Source organism: Aquila chrysaetos, chromosome 13 (genome assembly GCF_900496995.4).
Source record: "Aquila chrysaetos chrysaetos chromosome 13, bAquChr1.4, whole genome shotgun sequence".
NCBI lineage: Eukaryota > Metazoa > Chordata > Aves > Accipitriformes > Accipitridae > Aquila > Aquila chrysaetos.
The window spans coordinates 20,646,985-20,654,548 of NC_044016.1; positions in this window are offsets into that span (position 1 = coordinate 20,646,985).

A 7,564-nucleotide genomic window follows, 5' to 3' on the forward strand; every position below is an offset into this window, starting at 1 on the left:
CTACCATGAAAGGTGGGAGCACCGAGTGTTTGATTCATTAATATTAGGCCTGTATCTGGCTTATCAGCCTCACATATTGAACAGAATTTTTGTAAGCCTTGCCTGGATTTCAGAACTCCATGCCCTAAAGTAGTGACTGTTCTCCAGTAACAACAATACATTCCTCTATCGTGTAATCTTTTAAGCAGTTGTAGGTGTGTCATGCTATTCCTTTCATAAATTTATATAACCTTTGTTACCTAAAAAGCAGAAAGGTCAAACTCAAAAGATGGAAGTACAATACCAAGTTGTGAGATCAAGCTGAAGTACCACAGCAAACCATACAATGCCATAATATCATTAGATCTAATTTCTTTTGTGTGTTGATTAGCCATACAATAGTTAATAAGTTTGACAGTTGTTACTAGATTTTGAGAGTAAAAATGGGATTTTCAAGTGTCAGATCGTGCTGTTCGTTTTAAAAAATGGATGTGTGGATTTTGGAGCATAAGCTGCCACTCCCCTCAGCTACTAAATTGTGACACTTCTAACATGAGGGAATACTGATGTGAGGAAGCCTTACTTTTGAAACGGTGTTTGCCTAATGGAGTACAGGCTGAATGGAAGCCAGAAAGTTATATAATCCAGTCAATGAGAAGTAGCATGTGCTGAAGCCAACTGCATTCCCAGGCCATGTGTTGTCCAAGTTAAAAAGAAGGTAAATGCTTTTTGCTCTATCTTGGCAAATCAGAGGCCTCTTGAGGGCTTTGGGAAGTTTCCGTTGCAGCCCTCAGGGAAAATTTTGATTGTGTTCAAGATAATGCAATTCGTAGCAAGTGTTGGATATATTATACTGAAAGAAAAAATACACTTACAAAGCATAGAGAGGAGGAAAAAAAGTTGGATGAGAGCAAGGCTAAGAAGGAATATTCTTTCTCCTTGCTTTGGTAAGGGTCCAGTTTATCTTCGTGCTTAGGCTTGTAAAATCATCATCAACAGGTGGGGATCATGAAGAGAGTGCAGACTGAACTTTGAAATACAGCTACCTTTCCAAAAACAGTTGCAGACTGCAGAGTCAGTTTGGATGCTACTGCCTGAAGATTCATTTCAAAGTTGTTTCTAATTCTAAGTGATGGACTCACTTGTTAATGAGCAGTGGCAAAGGAAGCTTAAAACACTGTGACACATCATTTGAGTATGAGTTGGAAAGACCAGATACGTATCAAATCAATCATTTTATCTTCACTATATGGAGCAAAATGCATATAAACAGGACATTTTTCTTACTTACTTATTTTGTAATTTACCCTCTATTAACTGCTGCTTAAATATCCTCATAGGCTGTGCTAAGCAATTTAAATCTCCTAGAAAGTAGGCAATGGTTGCCTTATAGCTTAAGGCAAAAAAGAAATAATCTGCTAAGATCTTATTTGAGTCTCTGTATTTCTGTGCTTTGCCATTCTCTTTCCTTTTTGCTCCCCCAATAATATGCTGACCTTCTATAGGTGGAAAAGTATGTGGGTTTTGTCTCAAAAGCATAAGAACCAAGGTGTATAGAAAAAAAGCATATCCCCTTTAATAAGAGTGGATGCATCACAAAAATATCCCTTAATGCAGCTGAGTCATTGGGAAGTTACATGTGTCTAGTCTGTGCAGTGCCAACTTTAGTCCCATTTATGAATGACTGTTCTTTGTTGTCTGCTTTTTAAGATGTTACATTTGAAGGTTGAAGTTTAAATTTTTAAGCTTTTTTCTTTAAGACTGCGTGACTTGGAGAAACTGAAATATTCACAAATCTTAACTCCCCTCAGCAACAAACTGTCTGACTGCTGCACAGGTTCCCTTCTGGCTTGCAGCAAAGACGCGGGCTGGTTGTTATCGATGTGTTTGTGGAAGTGCTTGCTTCTGTAGCTCTGTTTGATCAAACATCTCCCTGGGTTTTTTGAATGTGAAGATACACAGCATGTGTATAAGGGAAATAGTGGTATTGCTTAGCACTGAAATATCACCATCTCTGGGATAAAACCAAATTGAAAAGAGGAGGTATTATTAGAATATAAAAGGTATATTTGGTTTCCTATCATTTGAACAGTTATTTTTTTATGAGAGGACATTCTGTATCCTATGACAGCTTAGTTTTATGGAGCCTTTGGTGAGCGATACAGAGTCTCCCTGCTCTGGTGTCCTGTCTGATGGTAGCCCATAGCAGAGTGAGATTCTGTGAAAAATGTTATCAAAAGCTTTTTGGAAACCTAAATATAATATACCAACTAGATCACTGGTATCCTTGTGCTCATTGACTTCTTCAAGGCACCAAATGTATTTGTGAGGTAATTATTTCCTCTACAAAAGCCATCCTGAGTTTTCCCATTGTGTGTTTATTGAGGAGGAAACCCATGCTTCTTCTGTGCACTGTGGAACAGCTTTTACATTTTCAGATATGTCAGGTCATACACATGCTTTTACCTGAGACTTGCTTGTGTGTCCCCAGTTTCATTCATAGTCCTTTACTACTGCTTGTGGTGTGGTCTTTGGAAGACAGGAGCTGCTGCTCAGGGCCTGCATGTGCTGCATGCAGGTCATTAACCTGCCCCCCAGCCAGGGGAGCACACCTATGGAATAGCCAAGGCGTTTCATCATCCTCGTGGACAGCTAACTGCTCTCCAGTGTGTCTGCTCCCCTGTCTAGCCTTAGCTGCTGCCTCGTTCCTCGGTTATTCTCAAATTGTGTGACTTGCTGCCTGGAGCTCATGCACAGGACAGCAATGTAGGTTGAGATACAGCTGTGCTTATTTAACATAAAGACTTCTTTGCCTGTAGGTCATGCATACTTGCACATATTTCTGCATACCTGAGGTACAAAAATGGCTACAAGCAAATCAGCTGTGTTCATGCACACACTTCGCTAAAGAGAGATCCCTAATTTGATTCAGAGAGTTTGTGAGCTTTGAAAATGTGGACTGTTATATGCTGAGGTAGTAAGCGCTGTTGCAGATTCCAGGATTGCTGCTTCAAATTCATATAAAAGTAAAAGTGATTATAGCAATAATTATTCCTAATTGTCCTTGCCTTGGAGACTGCATAAGACCAAATCTGAGCTCTATTTAGAGGTATTTATTTTTGATAAATAGCCATTTTGCAGCCTGATTTCATGGTTTCATTAGGCACAACATGTATGAAGAGATCACGCACAAAAAAATGTACTTGAATATATCAATGAGGGGTATGGTAAGAATATTAGAAATTTGCTTATGGCACACCTGAGGCTCCCCGGTGAGTTCTGCAAGTCCATTCTGTTTAACACAGCAATTTACTATCAATCCATCATTGCAATGTATTAAACTGATACCACTATGAGGATCTCAAAAGGTCTTGCTTTCTAACAGTCTAATGAAGTGAACATGTGTGATGTGTATTTTAAGAATGTCCTAGTTTCAGCTGGGATAGAGGTAACTCTCTTCCTAGTAGCTGGTAGGGTGCTATGTTTTGAGTTCAGTATGTGAAGAATGTTGATAACACTGATGTTTTCAGTTGCTGCTAGTAGTGTTTAGACTAATGTCAAGGATTTTTCAGCTTCTCATGCCCAGCCAGCGAGAAAGCTGGAGGGGCACAAGAAGTTGGCACAGGACACAGCCAGGGCACCTGACCCACACTGGCCAACAGGGTATTCCATACCATGGGACGTCCCATCTAGTATAGGAACTGGGAAGTGGGGGCGGGGAATCGCCGCTCGGGGACTAGCTGGGTGCTGGTCGGTGGGTGGTGAGCAATTGCACTGCGCATCATTTGTACATTCCAATCCTTTCATTATTGCTGTTGTCATTTTATTAGTGTTATCATTATCATTATTAGTTTCTTCTTTTCTGTTCTATTAAACTGTTCTTACCTCAACCCGTGGGGTTTGCTTCTTTTTCCCGATTTTCTCCCCCATCCCACTGGGTGGCAGGGAGTGAGTAAGCGGCTGCGTGGTGCTTAGTTGCTGGCTGGGGTTAAACCATGACAAAGAAATGAGAATGTGGTACAAAGATGTATTTCTGACAGGTGTTCTTTATGCTGTGTGCTCTGTGCTAGGCCGCTACATATATATCCTTGTTGTTTTAATTCAGATATAACATACCACATTCTGTTATCAACTGCTGGGTGAAAAAATATTTTGGCTAAGGTGCTGACATAGTGTAGTTTTATTGCTACTTGCACTGTTCAGACTTCAGCATCACATAATGGAGGTGACACTTTCTTTTATAGACATATTTCTAAGTTAATAGTTTTACTATTAATAAACAGATAAATGGGGTTTTATTAATATAAATGGAATATATGTCATGATGCTCTTTTAGCCATGTTCTAAGCTATATAGCATCAGTAGAAGTTTGCTGCCAGTATATAAGCTTACATTATAGTTATATTTTGATTTCTCTGGTTATTAATGATAATATCAGATGGAAACAGCTACCCTTGGAAGTGAATGGAATGAGGAAAGGAATTACCGATGCTTTTGATGCTGTCATAGTATTGTCTAGGTTAAAACCTACTAGGAGGATAAAAAAGCACTGCCTTTGCTATTGAGGCTGTTAGAAGAAATGTGTTTTTCAGCAAAAATACAGGAGATAACAGTAGGGGTATACAAATATTCCTAGTCAACAGCTTTCCCATTGATATATACAGTTAACTCTTTCCTGTATGTTTAATAGTACTGCTTTCTTGTCCTGCTCCCAGCAGCTTTCGTCTTCTTTCTGCTGTTGTAAGTCCAGCGCGGAGGACTTTCTACCAGTGACAGTTCTGTTCTCCAAGTCTCAAGTTCAATCTACTGAAAGGGAAATAAAGCATGTCATTACTACGCGAACATTTTCTTTGTCCATATTCTCATATAGGACTGGTGAAAAGGTTTATTTAAATGGAAGGAAATATAGGTAGCTCCCTTGTCAAAAGCATCATTCCCAACTGCAGAGCCGTAGAAGTATTTGGGCAGAGAACACTGAATACAGGGTTGGTAATTTCAAAGTCTTAAAAAAACTAACCGAGATAAGTTTTGGCACAATTATGGTTTCGTATTAGCCCCTGATTAGAACAGCCAGCAAGCTCCAGTATTCTTTCCATTTTTATGGAATTGGGAGCAATAGTATAAGCATACATACATTATCCTGCATATTTTATGAGAGCTGAATTGCCCATTAAACTGACCTTTCTTTTTGTTTCAAACTAGACAAGGACCCATGACTTACAGCAAGAAATGCTGTAATGTTCTGGCATTTGCCAGATTCAGGTTTGACTGATGGTGTGTTTAAGAACTTCGGCTGTCTCTCGCACTTGCACATAATCTGTTTGGGCGATGGGCCAACATTTGGGGGTTCCAATACATGACTAGGGTGATTAAAATATCTGCTCAAAGAGGATGCTGTTATTCCCTTCATGTGCTTGTTAATACTGGCAACCTCAGAAACACAAGCTGGAAGTTTACTAATACTCCGGGGCATTTCCTTTCTTGGTTTCCAAGCATTAACTCTGAACAGCTCCCAGTGGTAGCTCTTTAGGGAAATGACTGTCCCAATAACTTAAACACAATGATTTCTAAGCTTAACTATTACACATTTCAGATATTCTCTCAGTGGGATAAGGAAAGAGGAAGAAGGCTTATTAGTCATCTTCAGAAAATGATCCTTTGGCCAGGCTTATGTATATGAAGGAGCTCATGAAAAGGCCTGGCACTTTACTTTAGGCTATCGTGATCCATAGTCAAGGAGATGCTCTTGTAATGGTTGCAAGGTTTTTTTATCTGTGTGAAGGAGGTAAGACAGAAAGGAGCTGTTGAAACATGAATATTCAGGGCCACATCAACCAACTGACCTACAAGTAAGGTTGGTGTCTATAACAGTCTCTAAGATCAGGAGATGACAAAATAGTTTAGATCATCTGCTTTCCAAGGCTGCCAAATCGTGGCTCACTATGTAGTCAGTGGGAAGTAGGCTGAGCACTGAAGTTGGTAGATATTTATATTATGTTTATTGAATATGATCTCTAATTCTCTCTGCTGATTGCAGTAGCAGGCAGGCTAAATCAACCATGCTGTCACGGGCAAGACATAGCAGTAGGCACATAAATATAAGATGCCATAGAGAATCCCCCACAGTTGTCTGTAGCAGTCCTACATCAAATTTAGTGGTTGACTTTTATTCAGTTGAGATGCTTGTGTGATATCTAAATTCAAAATATCAAATGTTTTCAGCTGATTGAAAGTTTGTATCAAGATAACTACAGTACAGCCTCCATCACAAATGTCACTTGCAATATCTCCCTGTTTTTAATAAATATTAAGGGTGACATAAGATCAGTTTCACTAGCAGTCTAACTGAAGACAATATTCTCTGCTAGGTGTTATGCAAAGGTGTATTTCAGGTGTAGTTTGGAAGTGTCGGCTGGTCCGTTTTATGGCAGGGAAGATACTAACATATTCTGTTCCCCTGAAAATATTGTAGAAACAATTAGATAATAGCTGTTGTGTAGATTTTACTTCTGAGAATGTGAAGTAGCAAGTTGCTCTATCATTTTCCTCTTAAGTGAAAACAAAATTGCCCGTTGTTTTTTGAGTGATTTTAATCTTAAGGTTGATGGGCAGACCACAGCCTTGTTTTTCTCAAGATTAATGGTTTTCCTTACCTGTCTTTCTCCCCACCATGTTTTTCCTTTTCCCTCCTCCTTCAGAGCCAAACTACTAAAACATAGCAGATGCCAACAAACAAAAAGAACCCTTTATGCATTTTATTTATCATGAAAGTGCTAAAATTTTAGCTTTTTAGCTCACTTAATCATTTTGACAAGATGACAATACAATGTATCATCACCAGACAGATAACACAAGACAGATGACAATACTAATCCTGCAGCAAGTTCTCAGGGGAGATTTTTATTGTAAAAATTGACATATATTGTGTCAAGGTGAATATAATACATTTAGGAAAACAGCAATTTTTTACTTTGTACAATTCAGTGTATCTCTGGGTCTTTATCACTGTTGAGTCAGAGTTTCTGCTAATCTCAGCTGCCTCAGAATTTGGGCTCTGGTAAAGCTGACAGGTCCTTCATGTCAGCCCCCACTTCTGAAGCTGTTGAGATGCTGACAGATAGGAATTACACAGATGTTTGCTTAATGGTTATTTCCCCAGGGGCTCCTGTCAGAGCTGTTGGCAGGGAAATAGGGGAATTACCTTGGAAATTGCTAACTCACTTTCACTGAATGACAGACTGGTGCATCACAAAACAAATTTGACCAGTCTGTGAATGTATGAACTGCCTCCAGAAAGAGAGGAAACTATTGCTAGCATAGGTGTTGTCACTCATCTGTTGCTCTGTCAAATCAGTTATATTGCTGTTGTCAGGGACTGGTGTCTGATGCTTCAATTGAAAGGAAGCATTCTCTAAAACATACATGACCTGTTGAGTGGTGCTGGACAGAAGATAAGAGAGTCAGGAAGCAATTCCTAAGAGATGCAGGGTAGGGGGAGAAAAAAACAACAGTTTAATTTTTGTTTAAAATGCATTTTCAGAAACCGTGGTGATCAGCATGATATAAGATTTGGGCAAAGAGAAAT